Raw genomic sequence first — 23,859 nt, 5'->3', positions numbered from 1 at the left:
ATGTAAAATGTGAACAACACTTTGCTACCTCAGAGAAATGCTATGCATATAAATTAATTGACATATGTGGTGTGCTCAGATATTATAGATTCCATGCAAAAAGCAATACATTAATTAAATACTTTGTGTTGTCCTCCAGCTCTTTGACCAGGTATAACACTATTCTTAAGTAAAAATAATTAAATGCTTTTTAGCAAATTTGTGACTGACATGACATAACTAAACTCTTTGGCACTATTAATACAATATATGTTATTTTGAAGATACATGTTTTGTATAGTGAAAGAGAAAACACATATTTCAGAGCTTTTGGTGACTGAGAAACAATTGTAGTACAACCTTGGGCCCAGGAGAATAAGGTAACAAGGGTACTTTTCAAAGTTAACCTCTGAGGGCTTCTATTCTGAGCAATGCAGGTACAGGCCAGAGTGAATGTTCTTGTAATGTCTTAAAAATTAAACTGTCAACTCTGTTGACCTCACTGCAAGATACGTATTTTCCAAACTTCCATATTTCAAGCATTAACCTTAATGGAAGGTATTTCCCACTTTGTATTGCTTTGCTGTATAGAGGATCTCTCTCTCTCTCTCTCTCTCTCTCTCTCTCTCTCTCTCTCTTTTTGTTTTGTTTTTGTTTTTGTTTGTTTATCATTAGTGACCAAGCAGGAATGGGTTAAAGATCTGGAAGCTCCTGAGAAAGTGGAGGTCAGACAACTAGGTCCATCTGGTTTGTATGCAACACCCAGATCCTGAGAAAATGGAGGTCAGGCCCATGTGTTTTGTATACTAGACCCCTATCCTCAGTGGTCCCTAAACCTGTCCAAAAGCATAGGAGTTGGAGTGGCTTCTTCTTCAGAACTCCAGTCTCAGTGTTCAGAGTGCTCTCAAGGTCCAGGTGGGTAGTATACTCCGTAGCTGGCCGTGGCCCTCAGTACTGCTTTAATTCAACCTTTGTTTGTGGTTATTTCTTGGCCTGATTCCAGGGAATAGGCAACATACCCCATCACAGGGGACGGGGACTTTAAGCTTTTACATTACTGAATATTCAGAAGGCCAAGAGACTCAATTCCACACCAGTTGTAATCAAAGTGAGCTTTGACAATGATTGCAGTTGAAACAGGATCAGATACAACAGCGTAGAGTCAGGATTCACTCCTCTCCTGTAGAGCATACACAGCAAATGAACTGGAGACAATGTAAAGAGCAATGAGTATTTTGCTAATGCCTATGGCAAGTGCAACTAAGGAACTCGTCAAGCATTTCACATGGAAGCCTTGAGTATTCTACACCTGCCAAAGCCTGTAACGGTATCTAAGGGGAATTTACACAGGAAAATGAAGAAAGTCAATTTTAAATGGAAAGAGCAACTAACACTTAATGGCTTGGAGAGGGAACCTGAAAATAAATGTTCCCCAAATTAATTTCTTGTTCAGCAAAGTCATCTGTGATTTGGTTGGTCCTCGGGTGAGAGTTTACTTTTATTGTTTCATGATACATGATTACAGTATAACTTTATTCCTGGAAATCCATCAAAATATCATTAAAAAGCTGACAGAAGTGGTTTCATATTGGGTTTTGTTTATTTTTTTAATAAAAGGAAGGCCCCACTTGTGCTCTGCCTGAAATACTGCAGCCATAAATGAACGTAATGAGCACTCACATCTTTGAAAATGGGCTGGTTGTTTCCTGTTATGAAAATGTGCATTTGTTCTGCAGTTACTTCATCCAGCTGGGTGTGTCCAAGTTAGAAATCAAGGTCCCATTTGCCAGAACGCTAAAATACAGTGAGATCTGAGATTTGCATGCATGGATCTGAGCAATATTCAGTTTCATATTTGCTACATTCTTCAGGAACTATGTTTCAGGGGAAAATTGTTTTGTCAAATAATAGTAGTTCTCAGTAAGACTTTTGAACTTGTTACATAAGCTTGTCAAGAGAACATTATTACACACCCTCTGATATTTGAAGCCCCAGTTCTGTTATGGAAGGGCAGGACCTAAGGCTGTTTTGAAGGCCACGACTATAACAGGGTTCAAAAAAGAACTAGATAATTTCATGGAGGATAGATCCATCAATGGCTATTAGCCAGGATGGGCAGGGATGGTGTTCCTAGCCTCTGTTTGCCAGAATCTGGGAATGGGCAACAAGGGATGGATCACTTGGTGATTACCTGTTCTGTTCATTCCCTTTGGGGCACCTGGTATTGGCCTCTGTTGGACAACAGATTACTGGGCTACATGGACCTTTGGTCTGATCCACTATGGCCATTCTTAAATTGTTGTTTTGTTATTGCTACAATGTTAATGCTTCAAATGTATTTAAACAAAAAAGTATTTGGAGGCAGCATAACCTAGTGGATAGCAGTGGCGCCCAGAGCTGTACGCACTTTACACGTGGTATGTACCATTCCTGGATGCTGGTGACTGCTCAAGGTGAGATTCCCCAGGCAGAAGGAGGCCTCCCACTGCTGATTCAGGTTTAGTCCCTCAGCCCCTATGTCATGACAGGGGAATGGCAGAGCCAACATTGAGTGAGTGAGGTGAGTGGCTTTGTGACTTGGTGAATAGGGAGAGGAGGAGAAGGTGTCACAGCACTGCTCAATTTTGGCCCCGGTAAGCCCCCCATCATGATGGGGAGGCAGTGGGGCCAAAATTGAACAGCACTGCAACAATCCATGTGCTAGGTTGCAACACCACTCACTCAATTTTGGCCCTGCTGCTCCCCTGTCATGATGGAGGGGCCACAGGGCCAAACCTGAGTTGTTTTGTAACCCCCGTGTGACAATGTGGCAGCTGAGGTCCCTGCTCTTCTTGGTGTCGGAATGCAGGACTGACCCAAGGCTTAGAAGCAGGGAGAGGTAAGGAGTAGGAACTGGGGGTGGGGGTAGCAGATTCTCCTGGGAAGGGACAGTGGGAGGGGGTTCTAGGAGGGGGTGAGTGTAGGGGCTCATGGGTCAGGGAGTCAAGATGTTTTGGGGGGTGAGTGCATATCATGTAAAATTTGTCCATGACTTGTGGTTAGGACACTCAACAGGGATGCTGGAGAACTGGATTCTATTTCTAGCTCTGCCATTGACAGTCTGTGTGACCTCAGACAAGTCACTTCATATATCTGCACCTCTTTTTCCACTCCCACCCTTGCCTGGTCATGCCTGCTTCCACTGTAAACTCTTCAGGGGAAGAACTGTTTCATGCTCTTGTACTATACTTAGCACAATGTGCTCTTATTCTTTTCCAATTGAGTACTCCTGTATGAAATAATAATATTATGATTACAGGCCATCATTAAAACTATGGGAGACCAGATTTTCAAAAGAGCTTAGAAACTAACAGCTTCCACTTAGACAACTAAATAGTTGTTTTCAGTGGGAGCTTCTGGGTGCTGAGCACTTCTGAAAATCTGGTCCTGGATTTAGTGCCTGTAGTTTGAGCTGCACATTACTGAATCTATGATGTGATTAGTGGTGGTCAGAATAATTTCAGTGGAATGTTTTCCCATCAGCAGCTCATCAGGTGGGCTGTCATGGAGCTGGGGCTCCCCAGGTTCCCAATCTATTGGCTCTAAGGCAGCCCACTTGGCAGACTACCGCAGAGCTGGGGAGCCTGGGGATCAGATCTCATTTCAAAAGCACCAAAATGGTCCCACTTCAGGGAATATTTCAGTGTTTCTGAAAGGCGAACAAAACAAACTTCCAGTTCTGCAAAAAAATAAAGTTTTAGATTTTCATCCTGATACAGGATGAAAATTTTTCCAAATCTTCAGTTTTTGTGTGTGTAGAATTGAAAGCCTGTTTCCCAGCTTTAGATATAAAGATGCCAAATGTGTCTAAGGAATAGATAACCAGCCGCGGCTTATCAATAAAAACACATTAAGCATCTTTTAGTTATTTTGGAGGAATAGAGCCTAAATTACCACTTATATGATATGTAAAAGGAGCCTCTTTGCCAATACATTTATAAGAAATGGCTTGATTATAATGCTACACCACTTTGCATGCAAATCGACCAGGCAAAAAACAGTCATATTTTTGACAATTTTTGAAATTAATATTATTTCTTTTTCACTCAACTAAAATACATCATTGCTTTGAAAACAAAAATTCTTATGTCTGGAAGCAATAATCTGAGCACATTAAGAATTCCATCCCATGGAAAATTCCAGTATTTCAACATTTGGTTTAATTTTCAATGGAAACAAAATATTTTGACGTTTCATTTCAGTTGGTTAAACTGACCAGAAATGTTTGATTTTGTATCAGTTCTACATGAAATTTCATCTCCCTGTTATGCCGCATTGCCTCATGAGAGTTGTAGTTGAGGAGCCTTGTGTCCCTATTCTCCCTAATTGCCCAGGCTGTCTGGCCGAACTACATCTCCCATGATATACCTGCAGTCATGTGACTCCCATGGTGCATCAAGTGACTCATTCATAGAGGAGATTGCATTTCATGATGGCATATGTAGCCCAGTCAGGGATCTCAGCTAGTAGGAGAAAAGGAGCACATCAGACATCCTAAATACAACTCCCATGAGGCAATAAAGCACAATAGAGAGCTGCAGTTTAATGCTGTAATTACTCAAACCAAAACATTTTGAGTTAGTTCAACAAACTGAAATATTCAAAATTGGGTTAAGATGACCTGAATGCAAAATTTGGTTTACATTTTCCTAATGGGAAAAATCAGAAGATTGTGATTGTGTGGAAACTGAAATTTCTATTGAAAAATCATTTAGGTGGGAAAATTTCCAACCAGCTGTAATAATAACTTTACTGAACATACAAGAAACTATACAACAAATGCTATTCTCATGTGCCAGTAGATAGCAATCTTTATATAAACTAACTATATAAACATGCGCATGCATATATACTGGCATTACATTTTATATGCTAGTCTCATAACATATGTAACGGTCAATGCTGATATTAAGTGAGACACTGAGTAAGCACAGGATAGAAAAAGAGAATTATCATGTGGTTAAGCACTGGACTGGCATGCGAAAGGGCTACATTCAGTTACTGGCTCTGCAGCAGACATTCAAGTCCTTTAATTTCTCTTGGTTTCAGATTCCTAGATACAAAAGGGGTATAATGCTTCCTTACTTCTGTGACCCTAAAAACATCCCAATGCCAAAGGGCAAGGGATTCACTGGTATTAGATAGTGAGTTTCAGCTGACCTGACCAGTTCAGTGTACTCTAATGCACTTATGTTATACTCGTATCTAATGGATGTCATGTAAGGAATCATTGGAAAACCAATAACTCACTGATCATTAATATTCTTGCGTTATGTATGTATGGTAAATGCCCAAAGGACTGTACAATTGTGATGGGAATATGGGACTTATATGTGTCTGAACCAGACATGTCTGGGGAGTGGGCTTACAGATTTCTTCTATTCAGGTGCAATCACAATCACAGACAAGTGGCCATTCATGTCGGATGCTACAGGACAGATCAATTTGCATTGTAGAAAGCATCAGTGGGAAAGAAACCAGCACGGAACCTTCTTCGTCAGACTTCATGGCAGCTTTCCTCACAGCAAGGGCACTGGACTTCAAGAAGGATACACTTCAAAAGTTCACTAGACTATAAAAGACGGGGGCAACAAACCCCAAGTTATCTTTCACCTAAGAAGACAAAGGAACCAAGAACTTTGGACAAAAGTGGATGGTCAGCCATCTTGCTGGAAGGGGAGATGTGGTAAGAATCTTACCTTGAACCAAGACTGTAGTTTTGATAAGTCTTAGACACTAGAAAGTGTTTTTTACTTTTATTTGTTTGTAACCATTTCTGACTTTATCCATTATTCTTGAACTCACTTTGATTAGATAAACTTATTTTACATTTAATGTAAATCAACCCAGTACTGTGTTTGTCTTGAAGTGATTATTAATTCCAGGTAAGGCAACAAGCTGCTGTGCTTTTGTCTCTTTAAAGAAGCAATAGACCTTATTATTCCCCCGAATGTTCCAGGAGAGGGCTGGCCATTTCAGGCCTACGGTTTTGGGGAAATTCAGGACTGGGGATGTGTTGTGGTCACTTGGTTAATAGTAACACAAGCTAGTGGAGCCCAGAATGTAGCTGTAGTGTAACAAGCAGGTTGCTGGAGTCAGAGGCTGCTCAACTCAGAGCCATTGAGTGCATGCTTGAATGCTGGCTGGGAGCACTGAGAGCTACAGCAGCAAAGCAGTTTTAAGGCACTCAAGGTTACAGGACAAGTGGTGACACAACCTCTCACAGATCTGGGTCGAACCCCGAAACATGGCAACCTCACACAAATGTTGTAAGGATAAATTGATTGATGTTTGTGAGATGCTCAGGTACTACAATGCTGGGGGCCATATAACTATGTAGATAGATAATGCCTTTCTGATATCCTAGAGATACTAAATGGAGTATGAAGCCCACAGTGATAGCCCTTACTTTGTGAGAACATATGAAAGGTACTGAACTGAAGAGCCCTCCCTCTTACACAATCAAGAGAATCTTAACACCCTCCACTTGAAGTCTTGGCTCTCTACGTCCCTGGATTTGTGTATGGATTATTACAGCTATAGGGCTGCTGAAATCTCTTTTACTGAGACAGATCAGAGGGACAAAGTGGGATACATCTGTTACCTGGGGTTTTCAGAACCCCCAACAGGGTCACATTAACTATTTCACTTCAGGTGGTGTTAGGAATAAATCAATAGGAACTCAGCAATTCTGTTTGATCAAGGATTAAATGCAAGTAAGCATGCTCTTGTCTAACACTGCAGTTTATTAGATTTAAGCACTCAGAGACATAAGTAATAGGTTTAGAACATTCCAGTTATTAGCCTATATTCTGAGATGGTATTGAGTAATCAATGATGGGTTAGTGCTGGCCAAATGCCTCCCTGCCGAGGATGTCAGGAAAACTGTCTCTCCCAGGATAGCTCCAGAGAACTGCTCCCAAGTACACTCTATTATCTAAACTTTTTAAAATTAATTCTACAAAACACATAGGTCACAATGACCCCTACTAAATCATCAGTTTTCCTAACTTTCAATAAACTTTTAATATCAGAGGCATCTAGATTCAAGGCTGTCCATCCACATATCTTCTCTCATTCTCATTATTTACATTTTCCTCCTCTCCTCCCATTCTGATTAGCAAAACTGACAGTAGTTATGAGCTTGCTTCTGAAAGCCTGTCTCCAAATTAACCCTTAACTATGTGGTGTTCTATTTCATTAATCCATAGTGGCTGAGTGAACATAATATGGTTGATCACATTAGCTTGATCACATTCTGGGGTATGTATACCCTTCAAATCCAGGGCAACACATGTAGCTGTTGGGTGTGTGAGAGTGTGTGCAGGGGGGATATTCATTTACATGCATATCCCCATAAACCCCAATCAGCATAGCACTGTGCCTGTTGCTTTTTGAGGGGGAACAGGTCTGTTTGTGAATTAGTGTGACCATCTTCAGGGTTGGTCAGTGCTTGGGCTAGCTGTCTATGCAGCCCTGTGTGGCTACTGCAATCCATTCTGCTGTTCGAATGTGGGTCACGATTTGACCCTTAACTAGGAGCAGTCTATGGAAAGAAGTTCTTTTAGCTCCCAAGCTGTGCTACCCATAAATCTCCCTTTATGGAGCTCTTATAATGGCATTTTTTAAATAATCCTGTCTATCCCCCTCACCACCACTTCTTTTTCTTTGCTTGCTTGAGAAAACCAATGAAAGTAAATACAGAAACAAGCATCCATTGAATGTGACGACTGATGTTTTAAACCTACCAAAGTCAGGCTATTCAGAATAAAGATTCTGAAGACATCTTTAACTTTACCTCATCGGTATCTGCACTATGAGCTCACCCACCCCACCACTATTATAGTTAAAAGAGCAGAGCTGCTACAGAAATATGCACACAACATTTAATTTAAAGCATTCTTGAAAATGCCCCTCAGTACTGTGTTGGGGTTACCAGATGGTTCTCGGAGCTGCAGGTGTCCTCCTTGTAGGTCAGCTACCTGGTACTAGAGTGAATGGGCATGGATGATCAGGAGTAGAGAGCTGTTAATTTAATTGCAGTCAGTGCAATTAGCCTGCAGTTAATTTTATTTTATTGTAACTGGATTTTATTTAATATGTTTTCTGTGCAAGGCAGTTCCACAGGTGCCTCCACAAGGCAAAACTGCCACAGGCAGTGAAATAGCAATATCCATGCTGTTTGACCACATTCTGACAACCAAATTACACAGCACTTCATGAATAAATAAGAAAACTGTGTTTTTCCCCTGACATGAGGTGAATGAGGTCTGATCCTTTTAATGGTTAAAACTGGCTATTTCTTGTCTCCATTGCAACTTACGCTCTATATTGCCACTTGTTCCAGCCAGCAAATGGTCTGAACATGTGTGACAAAGTGTAATTTTAAAAAGCCCCTAGCAGTGTGAATATTTTTGATATGGCACCTTAATATCAGCATAAAAAGATGTATTCTTTTTTAATATAAAAGTAAAGTACTTTAATAATTGACAGTACAAGGATTTCCCCCCCTCCCCGTGACCATAGCTTTATATGTCGTGCATAATTTATAACTCCAAATGTTTCTCAAAATATTCTGTGTTTTGAGATCACAGGTATACATTTACTTTGTAAAGTCATTTTAAAAATAAATGACTCACTAAATAGGATTGCTAGATGACTAGCATTAGTACTGCTCTCAATAATTTAGTTGATATTTTAAAATATATTTTTCCAATGTATTTAAGATTCTTTTGAAGTTTAAATAACTATGATTTTTATTCTCTGGGAACTTGTTAATGAAATGCTTTCCAAAAGCACCTAATCTTCTTTACAAGCACAGAGAACTGACTATAGAAGTTTTTCTCTGTCCAGTTTAAGAGGCTGGAATTCTAATGCAGTCACTTCTCTCTGTAAAACGGGGGAGGGTGGAGGAGGGAGGGAATGTTAAGGCAATGTTAGGGTTGAGAATTTATATGCACAAAAATATGCTATTCAAACACAATGATCACTAGAGCAATCAAAACTCAGTCCTAATGTGCACATGAAATACTTCATTACTCTATATGATGTTAAATGTTTACCTTAATATGTACATGTAATATCACCAGTTTCCTTGACAACCTTAAATTTGTGTGTGTAAATTTGCAAACAAAGTTTCATTATACTTTTTTTGGCATTTAATTTTCCTTTGTTTTAAATAAATAAAATAAACCTATTCAATGCTCAATTTCATTTTTTTTAAAAGAAAAAAAAAACACCTGTATGTTTGTGCAGAGAAAATGGGGAAGGGGGAAATGACACTCCCAGGAGCTCTGGACGTAGGACATTCAGTAACTGTACTCCCTATTTACAGACTCACAGATCCGTTTAAGGTGTAGATCTCAGAGTGTGGAGAAGATTATTGTAGAAGTATACTTCTAGGGCTTTACTGAAGTCATCTGAAATATCCTTCTTTATCTGAGGAACTATCAGTCTACCTAATTTGAATAGTTATATGAGCCGTGTTGTCTCAGATTTTCCTCTCTTTCCAGGATGCCCACGGGGAACACAATCTAACTCCCTGTGATTAATTGCACATTGAAATAAACGCACGTCTTTTTCAAATTCCTCTAATTTTTCATTCCTCCTTCAGTTGATTACCTGTGCTGACTTATTTTATTGTTCTGCTCACACGATAGCCACATAAAGATACTTATTTTTTTTTAACTCTGGCCATAGTATCTACAAGATCTAAACAGAACCAGTGTGCCTATCTGTTTTCCCCTCTCCATATACAAAAATCTATTTTTGTTCAGTCTAACTTTATATTGTGTTTTAAGTGCAGTGTTTATGAACTACGATGATGCACAAAGCACATTTTCTCATATACAATTGAATTCAGATGTATGAGCCCTTGAAATTTACAGTGGATTGCACTCCATTCATTCTGACATCAATTCTCAGGCTCTCTTATTTAATAATTATACGTTCTATTTAAGAAGCCTCTGACTGCCAGAAGCTGGGGGTGAACGACAGGGGATGGATCACTTACCTGTTCTGTTTATTCACTTTGAAGCACCTGGCATTGACCACTCTCAGAGGACAGGATACTGGGCTAGATGGACTTTTGATCTCACCAAGCGTGGCCATTCTTATGTTCTTAAGAAGGGAGTATTTTATGAGGCAGTCAACGCTGCAATTATAACATTTTATATGGCTGTCATTAGTATGAAGATCAGTGAGGGCCTCAAAATGTATTTTCTGGAACCATGTTTCATAGCCATGGCCAATGGAGTTTGTTACTGTTAAGTAGTTATTACTGGTTTGGGGAATATTCTTATGTGCTCAGGATTAATTGATATGATTCATGCTGAGGTAGCTGAGTCAAAAGTAGACAGTGAAGTTTTGTACCATAGAAGAATGCTGGAGTTAGATTTGAGTCACTCACGCTTTCATTATATCTGTAAATTTAACTCTAGAGAAACTTTTTTTTAGTCTGAAAAATTTTCAGCACTAATTGCTTTAAGTACATTGATCACAGTCAATCAGTTTCAGTGAAAAGCCTTCACAATTTGAACCTTGCTTCCCCCTGCATTTCAACAAAGCTCAAGTATGTTGCTTTTCCAAGCACACCTCAAGGACTGTCTATTCTCCCAGGGTTTTGGTTAGGCTTTTTGTTCAGAGAGAGAGAGAGTTTTATACTCAGCAACAGCTAAACTAGGTAGGTATTCCTTGGATTAGATACAATGAAAAAACCTCTTACTTTCTCTATTTTCTAGGTCAGCCTGTCCGCAAAATAGACTTTTTCCTCCAGAGGTAGGTGTCATTCTTTCTTCTGTGACCCTCTTGGCCAGCCAGTATCTCTGACACAGCTTCTGGTACAGACATCTTAAATTCCTCCTCCCTCCTGGCTGCCAATCCTTGAGAGTTTGTGGCTATTTTTGATTCAGAGGGTGAAATGGAATTCATTATTTTCAGAGGCAGGCTGGTCATGGTTACAATCAGCATTTCAATGTTTGATCACATACGTCATCTGGGCAAGGTGTAATAGTCTCTGCTTCATATAGTAGCTACTCCAGCCATATCTCCTAATATCTTCCAGTCTAGCTCTGCAAGTAGTTCCCCATTACCTCTTTAAAAATACAGCCTTTTGGTCTCATTTGCACCTTAGTCAACCTAAAGGGGCAAAGTGACTGACTCTGAATTTGCGCGTCAGTTATTCCTGATTAGAGGCATTAGATTAAGTGTTTGAAGCTACAGGATTTTCATTTTTTTTTAACAGTTCCTTTGTCCCAGCTGTTTTCACTCCATATTAAATATAAATTATTGACAGATTAAAGTCTACCTGTCAATGTCACTCTGGCTTTTCTTTTCATCTCTTAATGACTGGTATACACATTAGCAAAAAGATGCACATTTGTCACTAATGATTGGGAGGAGTAGTTTAATTCTCATTTTATCAGGGATTTACTGTATAATTATTGGTGTGGGAAAAGATATTGAAGCTAATAGTATCAAGCTCTCCTTAACAGTAAGTTAGAGAAATATTATAATCCTTTGATTATGCAAGTTAAATATTGCTCTCCATAAACTCCAGGGCATGGTGCTGTTATCGAGATGTCAGTAGCCATAATTTATTGCAAGTTAGGAAAGATACTGATCAGAATGGGGTAGAAAACTTACCTTAATTATAAATGATGAATGTGGCACTAGATTTGATGATTTTTACTAGTAATCTCTCTTCCTTTTATTTATACGTGAATTTCAATGTTTGTGAAAAGGCCCACATTGACAACCCTGGGATGTTTTTCCTTTATCCACAAATATGTACAGCTTCAGAGCAAGCTGCCCTGCAGCACATAGTCAGTACATGCCTCATATTACAAAACCAGAAGTACTTTAAGTTTGAAAGGGCACTTCAGTCTCTACAGACTGGTGCCTTGTGATCTCCAGTGAAACGGTTCCGTTCAGCATGAAAGAACATGGTCACAGCACACCATCTGCTTAAACCATTATCAAGTTGTCTGTAGGTATCCCAGCAGAATAGGGTTGCCAACTTTCTGATTGCAGAAAACTGAACACCCTTGCTCGCACCCCTGCCCTGAGGTCCTATCCATGCCCTGCCCCTTCTCTGAGGCCCCGCCCCTGCTCACTCCATGTCCCCTCCCTCTGTCACTTGCTCTCCCCCACCCTCACTCACTCCACTCACTCATTTTCACCGTGCTGGGCCAGGAGGTTGGGGTGTAGGATGGGGTAAGAGCTCTGGCCAGGGGTGTGGGTTCTGGGGTGGGGCTGGGAATTAGGGGTTTGGGGTACATGAGGGGGCTCCAGGCTGGGCACGGGTTTGGAGTGTGGGAGGGAGCTGGGGCAGGAGTGAGGAAGGGAGTATGGGATCTGGGCTGGGGCCAGAAATGAGGGGTTCAGGATCTGGAAGGGGGCTCCAGGCTGGGGCAGAGGTGCAGGAGGGGCCTTCAGGCTGGGGCACGTGGTTGGGGTGCAGGAGGGGGCTCCAGGCTGGGGCCTAGGGATTTAGAGTATGGGAGGGGGCTCAGGGCTGGGGGAGGGGGTTGGGGTGTGGGAAGAGGTTTGGGGTGCAGGCTCTGGGCAGCGCTTACCTCATGTGGCTCCCTGAAGCTGCAATATGTTCCTCTAGCTCCTAGGTGGAGGTGTGGCCAGGGGGCTCTGTGCACTGCCCTCATCTGCAGGCACTGCCCCCGCAGCTCCCATTGGCTGACCAGAGCCACCAGAGTCCCTTTTCCACCGGTTGTTCCAATCGAAAAACAGATGTCTGGCAACCCTATAGCAGAGAAGGTATTTAAAGGAAGACACATATATCTTTGAAGCTATTCCCATGTTTGAGTGGCAGCATGGGAGAAAGCAAGAAGGTGCTTATTTGAAAATTTAACAGAAGAGTGATTGAGGCTGTCATAACCTGCCCCTTCCTGGACATATACCTTCAATAGCTCAGTCACTAGTTCACCAAATCTGCCTTTGTATCCCTCTAATCTTCTGAGGAGATTTGCTTGTAATTCTTATGTGCAAGGCCCTTGAAAAAAAAGTTATATTCAAAACCCACTGATCTGTCAAACCTAGAAGTTGGAGGCATGCCCCAAACACTAAACTTTTATTAATCAGTGTAATACATAACACGAGTATCCAGTGACCGTCCTGCTTCTTACTCTAATCGGGTCAGCCTAAGCTTATAAGAGCCCAACAGTGCTTCCTCTCCACACAGGAGCCAATCCTTCAAATTCAACCCCTCAAAATCTGTGGGGTTTCAAACTTAAAGTACTCCTGGTTTTGTGGGTTATGTCCAAGAGTCCAAACCTCTGTGTCTATGCACCCAGCAGTGTGTGTTCTTTTTGGTCTTCATCCCATAACATACCTGATCACACAATTTTGCTTAACACTTCTCTTATGACTGCATCTCCTATCAAATATCAGAGGGGTAGCTGTGTTAGTCTGGATCTGTAAAAAGCAACAGAGAGTCCTGTGGCACCTTTAAGACTAACAGATGTATTGGAGCATAAGCTTTCGTGGGTGAATGCCCACTTCTTCGGATGCATGTAATGGAAATTTCCAGGGGCAGGTATAAATAGGCTGGCAAGAATCAGTCTGGAGATAACGAGGTTAGTTCAATCAGGGAGGGTGAGGTCCTCTGCTAGCAGTTGAAGCGTGAACACAAAGAGAGGAGAAACTGCTTCTGTAGTTGGCTAGCCATTCACAGTCTTTGTTTAATCCTGATCTGATGGTGCCAAATTTGCAAATGAACTGAAGCTCAGCAGTATCTCTTTGGAGTCTGGTCCTGAAGTTTTTTTGCTGTAAGATGGCTACCTTTACATTTGCTATTGTGTGGCCAGGGAGGTTGAAGTGTTCTCCTACAGGTTTTTGTATATTGCCATTCCTGATATCTGACTTGTGTCCATTTATCCTTTTACGTAGTGACTGTCCAGTTTGGCCAATGTACATAGCAGAGGGGCATTGCTGGCACATGATGGCATATATAACATTGGTGGACGTGCAGGTGAATGAGCCGGTGATGTTGTAGCTGATCTGGTTAGGTCCTGTGATGGTGTTGTTGGTGTAGATATGTGAGCAGAGTTGGCATCGAGGTTTGTTGCATGGATTGGTTCCTGAGTTAGAGTTGTTATGGTGCGGTGTGTGGTTGCTGGTGAGAATATGCTTAAGGTTGGCAGGTTGTCTGTGGGCAAGGACTGGCCTGCCTCCCAAGGTCTGTGAAAGCGAGGGATCATTGTCCAGGATGGGTTGTAGATCACTGATGATGCGTTGGAGAGGTTTAAGCTGAGGACTGTAGGTGATGGCCAGTGGAGTTCTGTTGGTTTCTTTCTTGTCTTACAGCAAAAAAACTTCAGGACCAGACTCCAAAGAGAAACTGCTGAGCTTCAGTTCATTTGCAAATTTGACACCATCAGATCAGGATAAACAAAGACTGTGAACGGCTATCCAACTACAGAAGCAGTTTCTCCTCTCTTTGTGTTCACACTTCAACTGCTAGCAGAGGACCTCACCCTCCCTGATTGAACTAACCTCGTTATCTCCAGACTGATTCTTGCCAGCATATTTATACCTGCCCCTGGAAATTTCCATTACATGCATCCGACGAAGTGGGCATTCATCCACGAAAGCTTATGCTTCAATACATCTGTTAGTCTTAAAGGTGCTACAGGACTCTCTGTTGCTTTCTCCTATCAAACAATTTCCATTTCAACATAGTTCCTTCTTCACAAACGCCAACATAATTGGCAGAGAAGGTGGGGGAGTTGATGTCTCTATAGAAGTTGATAGATGGCTTTAAAGGCCTTTAAAGTGAATGAGTAGGCTGTGCTTGATGCAGTGAAGAAGGGGAAACCAGGGATGGGACACAGAGCGATGGCTGAACTGTTGGAAGCAACAATCCAGGAACATGATCTTTACAGCAGCATTTTGAATGGATATAAGTGGAGCAAGATTGCATTTGTCAGGGACAGAAAGGAGGAGGTTGAAGTAGTTGATACAGAGGTCACAACCAGGACATGGGTAATCTGACCTAGTGGTCAGAGCAGGAATCAAGAGCCAGGTATGGTTGGTTTACCTGGAAGCCAGAGTCTGAAACAGACCAGAGAGCAAACAGTCAGGTGCAGGAGGTGGCAGGGTCCGGAGATTAGGACCAGGGACAGCAGCGGAGGCAGTTCTAAGTTGGGGAAAGCCAATTGCATGGACAACTTCCTGTTCCCTTGCTTGGTTTAAAAAAAGCAGGGAACCAGTCAGAGCTCTGATGAGGAAGATCCTCCGACTGAAAGAGTGATTAGAGATGTAGGAGAAAAACCAGGAGTGGACAGTCACAAATGCTGAGGAAGGCAGGGCCGCCCAGAGGGGGGGCAAGTGGGGCAATTTGCCCCGGACCCTACAGGGGCCCCCACGAGAATATAGTATTCTATAATATTGCAACTTTTTTTTATGGAAGGAGCCCCTGAAATTGCTTTGCCCCAGGCCCCCTGAATCCTCTGGGCAGTCCTAGAGGAAGGATATCAAGAAGAAAGATCATTTTTGACAATCTCAAAGGTAGCCAATAAGTTGATGGTGGAGTACTGGTTTCAACTGCCTTTGGCTAGGGAGCCAAAGACTTAAAAGGTTTAGGTGAAAAGCACTACAGTGGCATGCCAGGAGCATAAGATGGATTGGAGGAGAGGAACTCCAGACAGCAGTGTAGACACTGTGTTCAATGAGCTTGGAGATGAAAGGAAGAAAGGAGATGGAGTAGTAGTGGAAGAGACCAATGGGTCAAGAGTGTTTTTGGTTCTTTTTTGTTGTTTAAGATGTGGGAGAGTGATGCATGTTTGTATTGTGAGAAGAAGCCTGAGGAGAGGTGGAGTAGAAGAGAGGGATAAGAGTGTGGTAAGGGAAGTCAGAAGACGGGATAGAAAGAAATCACTGGGTCAGGTGAAGGAGTTACAGAAGTTTCACATCTGCTCTCCTGGATCAGTAACAGGGAAGGAGAAGGAGAGAGTCATAGAAGTGAGAGAGAAAAGGAGCTAGGAGAGGGGAAGGGAGCAAAACAATCTCTTCCAAAGTAGATTGATTTCATCCTCTGTTCAATGGGACTACACACACAGGGAGGTACTGCCCTGTGTAATTGTGGCAGAATAGATCCTAGGTAAATGTACATGCACAAAAGAGAGACATGATTATCATGGGGAGTGCATATATATATTTCTTCTTTGATATTATCATCTGATAAAGAAACTTTAGCGAAACATAGGATTTAAAAAAGAAATCAAGCTGGTTACATTTTGCCCTCTCTCTTTTGGGGGTTTTGTGGAAACTGCCACTGATGGTGAGGGAGCCTTTGTTGATGTATCAGTCAACTACTATGGCTATTCCTGTGTCATCTGAGAAGAAAGAGCAACCCTCCAGTGCCCTGGCAGGATGAAGAGTATTATATAGTGGTCAAAGCAAGAAGAAAGGCATTGAGTAAGGCGAGACTTTCATTAAAATTTCAGGATTTGATAGATTATAAAAGGAAGCATATTCAGGCGCAGAGGGTTATTAGAAGATGTAAGAAATCATGCTGGTAAAACTTCTGTAGCAGTATTAATCACCAGGCTTCAGTAGAAAAGACATGGAATAAGATAAGATTAAAAGGATCAACGGGAAAGGGGTCAGATCTTTTGCAAAACCTACTTTAATTAAAGGTGAAACTACTGTTGATTCAAATATACAAAAAAGTTAACATGCTATGTGGCAGATTTGCTAATGTTAGCAGTGATAATAAATATAGAAGGTGATTTTATCTGTGTCAGGAAACCTTATATTTATTTTATTCATTTATTTATTTTTGGGAAATGTGTAATTATAATCTTGGAGAATGGGATGAGATGTTAAATATAGCAACATGATACTGTCAGTTAATTAACTTGAGTTATATCCTTCCAACATAGGTAATATGATTTATGAAAGTTTAAACATGTAAATTATAAATGAACAATGGTAACAGTTTACTGTAATTATTATTGTTCTGCTGCACTGCACTGTAACAATTCTACTGACAAGAATAAAAAACTCATTCTTTTAACATTTTCAAATTGGAAAAAGAAATTCCTTTATGGAAAAAGTCCTCTGGATTTAGATAGGGAATGCAACTTTTTGTAGAACTTTAAACTCCCTTAGATAGATGTTCTTTTTACTCTGTTCTATAAGCTGGTTTAAAAGTTCAGGCAAAAGAACATCCCTCTCTATTACAATGGATAGTTTTTAAGAGTATTTCCCTGGAACCCTCTTGAATTCCTACATGACTTCTTCTGAGAGGTTGTTAGACTGAATTACGGAGCCATTTTCAAAGTGATTCATCCATCCTCAATCCTGAAAAAGAACCTACTCAGGTATAAACACTTATTCATATAGCTCCTTTTGCAATTTCAGGACCTAGGTAAAAAGTTAGTATCATCTTTATCTATCACACTCTTTCAAGATTATGAAGGACTAGGTTTTTTTGGAAAATCAAAAATATCCTCCCTTTTTATTAGAGTGTTTTTTGTAAAGGCATTAGGCGATTTCATTCATGGAATGTGGGGCCTTACTTATCCATGCTATGTATGAGAGATATATGCAAAATAAAAGAGAAGTTTTACATTTTGTTGAATAAGGAGTTCAATATAAAAAAGTTTCTTAAATTGTGTTTTTATGGGCTGAGCAAAATATAAAGCCAAGCATGTCCCATTCATACTGAAAGGGAAAAGTGACCTCCCCTTTCTTTATAATATTTGTAGTTTATAAAACTTCATCTCCTCTTTTTTCTGACCATCTCTACATTTTTACGAAGGGACCTATACATTCAACAGTACATCAACTTGAATTAGAAATGATTCATATACAACACTTGAATCTTAGATAAAAGTATTTATGATTATGCATAGCTAAAAGTGCATAAATACAGCTGGTCAGAAAATATAATTTCTGCTGTCAGGAAATTCTTACCTTTCATAATTTCTTTTAGTTTTGAAAAAAATAATAAAGGCTGGAATTTTAAAATTTCCCATGGAACAGAATTTTTGTTAAAAAAAAAAAAACTATTCTGAACCATCTGATAATGGCAAAACATTATAAAATAATGTCAAATGTTTAATATGGTGCATGTATACTATAATATTACAGTTATATTATATAAATGTTGACACTAAATAAAACGAAAATAAAGTATTAATAAAATGTTTCCACATTATCAAAATGAAAAGTCAAAACAATATTTTAACACTTTTCCATTGAAAATTTCATTGAAATCAACATATTCCCATGCAATGTACCTAGATTTTTAAAATGCAGGCTAAACAAACCTGTGTAATAATATGGTGCATTGCTTTATAATAGTCTTCTTTAAACCTCCCTCATTTATTAGAGTCTATACCAAACAATGCTCCTGGCTTTTTGTTTCTCTGTTTGTTTGTTGCTTTTTCTTGAGAAATTAGATTCTCATCTTTGCTCAGAGTGGAGTCCTTGAAATACTTGAAGATTTTCTCATAATATACCAAAATGTTGCGTTTGAATTGAGCTAACATTTTAAGATAAAAACTGGTAGCTTTCCCTGCACTCAATACTTTATTTTCTAATGGCACCATTAAATGTCATCCTACAGCAGTGTTATTTTGAACTTAGCGACATAGTTGATTTTTTAAACTAAATTGGCTAGATCTTGTCATGCAGTGGTTAACTTCAGATGAGAGCTATGATAGAAGATAAGGAGCAATAAAATCAAGAGCTTTGTGATCCTAGCCAGAGGGAAAAAGGTAAATCCTTTGCTATGAATACTGTGATGGGTGTACTGGGCATTTGCTACTCCCTGCTGGATGCCCTGCCACCTTGGCACACTCTGCTCATGATAAGCTACCAGCAGAACCAGTGAGAGTTGGTCTTCCAGCACCTAGAAGGGCTGGGAACAGGCAGAGGTAAATCAGAGCCCACTAGGCCAGATAAACAGGGTTGACTGTTTCAACTAGGGGCCAGTTCTGGGTGAAGCCAGGGTTTCCCTTCCCTAATCCAAGTAATCTGGCCCAGTCAGGGGTCCAAATTTGACAATACCGGCCTTGAGTTTCCAGGAAGACTACTGTTTATATTATGGACTTTAACATCCAACTGGCTATTTTGAGATCAACATTAATTTATTTTTTGTTAACTCTGGAAGGGTATTGGACAGAGAACTGACCAGGATGGACAACTGGTCCATAGAGACAGCAGATTAATGCAGGACCAGGACACAAAGGGGGTCACTAGGGAGGAAGAACCTCTGCAATGCTATGTCCTGGTTCATAAATGATCTGGAGAAAGGGGTAAAGAGTGAGGTGGCAAACTTTGTAAATGATACAAAATTACTCAAGATAGTTAAGTCCAAAGCAAACTGCGAAGAATTACAAAGGGATCTCACTAAACTGGGTGACTGGGCAAGAAAATGGCAGATGAAATTCAGTGTTGATAAATGCAAAGTAATGCACACTGGAAAACATAATCCTAACTATACATGTGAAATGAGGGGGTGTAAATTAGTTGTTACCACTCAAGAATGGCTATTAGCCAGGATGGGCAAGGATGGTGTCCCTAGCCTCTGTTTGCCAGAAGCTGAGAATGGGCAATTGATGATTACCTGTTCTGTTCATTCCCTCTAGGACACCTGGCATTGGTCACTGTCCGAAGACAGGATACTGGGCTAGATGGACCTTTGGTCTGACCCAGTACAGCTGTTTTTATGTTCTTAAGAAAAAGATCTTGGAATCATTGTGGATAGTTCGCTGAAAGCATCTGCTCAATCTGCAGCTGCATTGAAAAAACCTAACAGAATGTTAGGAACCATTGGGAAAGGGATAGAAAGACAGAAATATCACAATACCACTATATAAATCCATGGTATGCCTAGACCTTGAAAACTGCATGCTGTTGTGGTCACTACATCTCAAAAACAAAAAAAAAGATATTAGAATTGGAAAAGATACAGAGAAAGGCAACAAAAATGATTAGGGGTATGGAACAGCTTCCATATGAAAGATTAAAAGAGATGGACTGTTCAGCTTGGAAAAGAAATGAGTAAGTGGGGGATATGATAGCCGTCTATAAAACCATGAATAGTGTGGAGAAGGTGAATAAGAGAATATTATCTACCCCTTCACATAACACAAGAACTAGGGGTCAGCCATGACAAGGTTTAAAAACAAAGAAGAAGGAAGTACTTCTTCATGCAATGCACAGTCAACCTGTGGAACTCATTGCCAGAGGATGTTGTGAAAGACAAAAGTATAACTGGGTTCAAAAATTACAATATAAGTTCATGGAGGATGGTCCATCAGTGGCTATTAGCCAAGAGGGGGGAGGGATAGCTCAGTGGTTTGAGCATTGGCTTGCTAAACCCAGGGTTGTGAGTTCAATCCTTGAGGGGGCCACTTGGGGATTCTAGGGCAAAATCAGTACTTGGTCCTGCTAGTGAAGGCAGGGGGCTGGACTCAATGACCTTTCAAGGTCCCTTCCAGTTCTAGGAAATAGGATATCTCCATTAATTATTATTTAATACAAGATGGTATGGATGCAACACCATGCTCTGGGTGTCCATAAGCCTCTGACTGGTACTGGTTGAAGGTCGATGGTTCACTCAATTGCACTGTTCTGTTTATTCCCTCTGAAGAATCTGGCATTGGCCACTGTCAGAAGACAGGATACTGGATTAGACATGACATTGTTCTGACCCAGTTTGGCCATTCTTATGTTCTGACCTGTGGGTTTGCTCTGATGTAGTACACACCATAACAAGTACATTCTAAACAAATTAAGCTATATCAGTAGATTCTTTTTCTCTGGTGTGCTAAAAACAGAAGAGATCCAGAATAAAATAACTTAAAACAATCTTATATTTAGTAAATGTATTTTGAGTCAAACAGAATTTACATTTATATTCTTACAAAAACTGGAGTTCTGGTCAGCTCAGGGCTCTGGTGAAATTGCTCTTTCCCCAGCTCACTAACAAGAAGAGGCACCTTTTGACATGAATAAAAATCAGCCAGCCAACCTTCCTACTTCCTAACAAAATTACCTACTTTGGACTCCTTACTCTTTAATGTACTGATAAAATGGAATCACTGACCTTTCAGTCTCCAGACCTTTCTCAAAGCATCTTTATTTTTCCCCTATAAATCTATACTATAATCTTTCAACTGAGAAAGGTAATTAAGACAAAGGACACAACACAGCGTGTACACTCCTGGTTTTTCATGGCTCTGTAAGGACATGTTACCTAATTCCGGAAACAGAACGAAAACAAATAGACCTTTTTCTAGTAACAAGATCAGATTTTTAAAGGTATTTAGATGCCTAAAGTTGCAAACAGGCACCTAGTAGGATTTTTCACGAGTGCCAAATTCCTATGTCCCATTAGGGGTTTTAAAAAAATATGGCCCTAAGGCCCAGATCCTCAAAGGAAAACAATGGAAATTAGGAGCCTTTGAGGATCTAGGCTCAAGTAGCTTCTCTGATCTCTAGAGGCCCCTTTCCCCCAGCCATTGGCAGTATTAATAGCAATGTAATGGGAGATGACAAGCACCCAGGGAGAGGGTAATTAAGGTCAGTCCCATGGAGGATGTGGATTAAAACCTTTAAATTGACTCTTTTCCCTTTACCCCTCTGTAAGGTTGTTGTTCTATGGCCAACACTCACCTGTGGAGTGAAACAACATGTTGCTTCACATTCTGCAAAAATATGCACACAACACACTCCATAAAAATGTACTAGACTTTTTGTAGATGCAAAGCAATTTCAGAATTGATGTTGCCACCTGCAGTATCAAGGGACTGTCATTAAAACCAATCTGTTTCCTTTGTGAGTGTTATAACATTCTGCATGACTACCCTGACCACCCTTCAGTAATATAAAGTAACTGAAGCCTTAGCATAGAAGCAAGCAAGCTACTTGGCATCAGTGAAAGCTGCCGTATGTGTTTGACCTCTTTGAAATTGCTGGCCTGATGAGTTTAATATGCCAGGGCTCTGGAGTGAGATTTTTCCCTTAATGAGCATAGACCTTTTTATAAAATTTAAATTTAATTCCAACTATTAAGAACTTGCCAGTCCATTTCAATGAGAAATTCATCAATTATATATCAGCTTTACACAGTCCTTTTTGTACTGATATCTAGGCCTTTGCATCAGAAAGCAGATAGGGTCTTGAAGATTTGCCAGGCCTCATTTTGTAAAGGAAATGGATTATATAAAGGGACAGCTACTTTCACATTCCTAACAGCATGGTAAATCGGACTGGGGGGAAAAAAAAAAGCTCTGGGCTAACAACTGTAAATCCTGCTAGTCCCTTCTAGAGAGGGTTTATCTGGGTCTTTAAGAAATTGGAAAGAGTCTTACTACACCTAATGACAAACATCTCTCTCATTTTAGGCTACATAACCTCCAGCCCCAATAACATTAATTTCCTTAGCACTTCAGTCCCATCCCCCATTGTATGTTGTGTTCTGAGATATTAGTTCAGCTATTTGAGAATCCAGAAAACTGTGAATGACACACTGTGAAGGTTTGTGAATAAATGCAAAAGGAAGGGCCATAGAACAACTGAAGTCAGAGAATAGCTGTAATAAACATTGCTAAAGCAAATTACTAGATTAGGCTATTAATAGCAAAAAATTGAATTGTCTCTAGCTAAGGAACTCTTATAATCAAAAAGGGGGAACTCATGGGAAATCTATAGCAAGGATTAGATTAGTGCCATTTTCTCACATTATCTTTTAACTAGTTACATTTTATCTCAAATTATACCCATGATTTATAAGTCATCACTTATATTCCACCAATTTCCCATTGCATTTTAGTTTTGAATATATTCTTGGTCTTTGTTTATCCTATCCCACATTGTCCAGGAATACTGCACAGTCTATGATATTTTATCAAAAGATTTCCATCCTATTGGGTGAAAAACAAGATCCACTTCAATTTAGGTTTACACAGGTTTTTTTAGCTTTTATTTTGTAGGGTTTTAGACAATGCTATCTGTGAATTACATATACATGTAAAATTGACAAGGCAAGAAACATAACTGATCAAATTACCTCTCCTGGGTCAAGGTGACTCTTTTCAAATCTCTGGTATCTGCTATGTTCTTTCCCTGCATCTTTTCCACTCTCTTGTTGTCAATCTATATAGTATCGGTTGTTCCATAACTTTGTGCAGACTCCAATTTCTAAGTTACCTCGTTTGTGCACCTACATATTCTAAATATTCTCATGAATAAATCACAATAACCTAAATTAATACATTTTTGCTTATCCTGCTACAATTTACTATTATCTGTCTACTTATGTCATTTAGGACTTTGCTGTTAAACTCACTGGCTTCATCCAGGTTTTTTTTCTTCTTCTTCTTCTTCTTCTTTTCTCTTACTGGTCTGTTTTTGTGGGTCTGGGTTTTTACTTACTAGCTTGTCTTGTTAGGAGGTGAGTGAAGGGAACCTGAAGCTAGCAATTCCCTTATGACACTCTGCTTCACCCTGCTGTGTACACAGATCAAGGTTTTGATTAATAAGTCACAGAAACCAGTTTTCATGGTTTACACAACCACAAAACTGTTTCAGAAGTTCTGAAATGCTGCATCAGCAGAGATGCATACAAAAGCAAAAGTTCCTTTTATGTTCTTATAATACCATATATAATATTCATTTCTCAAACACTATTTAGTATATATATTTGACTAAATTCATTTCTAACATTTCTTAGCCATTGCCCCTTCACTGCAGGGCAACAGCTTATATTGCACAGCACCTAGACTTACTTACCCAGAGCTTCACCATACTTTGTACTTTTCTCATTATGTCTTGTGATTTGTTATATAGATTTCAAATTGACTGAGTACA

At 40.1% G+C, this 23,859-nt stretch overlaps 1 long non-coding RNA gene across 2 annotated transcripts; it reads right to left on the bottom strand.

The window, feature by feature from the left end:
* Positions 1-10,561: 10,561 nt before the first annotated feature.
* On the bottom strand, positions 10,562-23,476 carry LOC135983955 (uncharacterized). 2 transcript variants are annotated; one of them, XR_010601826.1, is made up of 3 exons: positions 23,339-23,476; positions 12,594-12,775; positions 10,562-10,913 (listed from the first exon to the last, which is right to left on the bottom strand). It is a non-coding gene; the product is annotated as an uncharacterized LOC135983955 (long non-coding RNA). The 2 variants fall into 2 exon arrangements; XR_010601825.1 differs by having other exon boundaries at positions 23,060-23,452.
* Between the last annotated feature and the right edge of the window lie 383 nt (positions 23,477-23,859).

This window comes from Chrysemys picta, chromosome 1 (genome assembly GCF_011386835.1).
Source record: "Chrysemys picta bellii isolate R12L10 chromosome 1, ASM1138683v2, whole genome shotgun sequence".
Lineage (NCBI taxonomy): Eukaryota > Metazoa > Chordata > Testudines > Emydidae > Chrysemys > Chrysemys picta.
The sequence above is the reverse complement of the archived record's forward strand: the minus strand, read 5'-3'. Positions and strand labels throughout refer to the sequence as shown.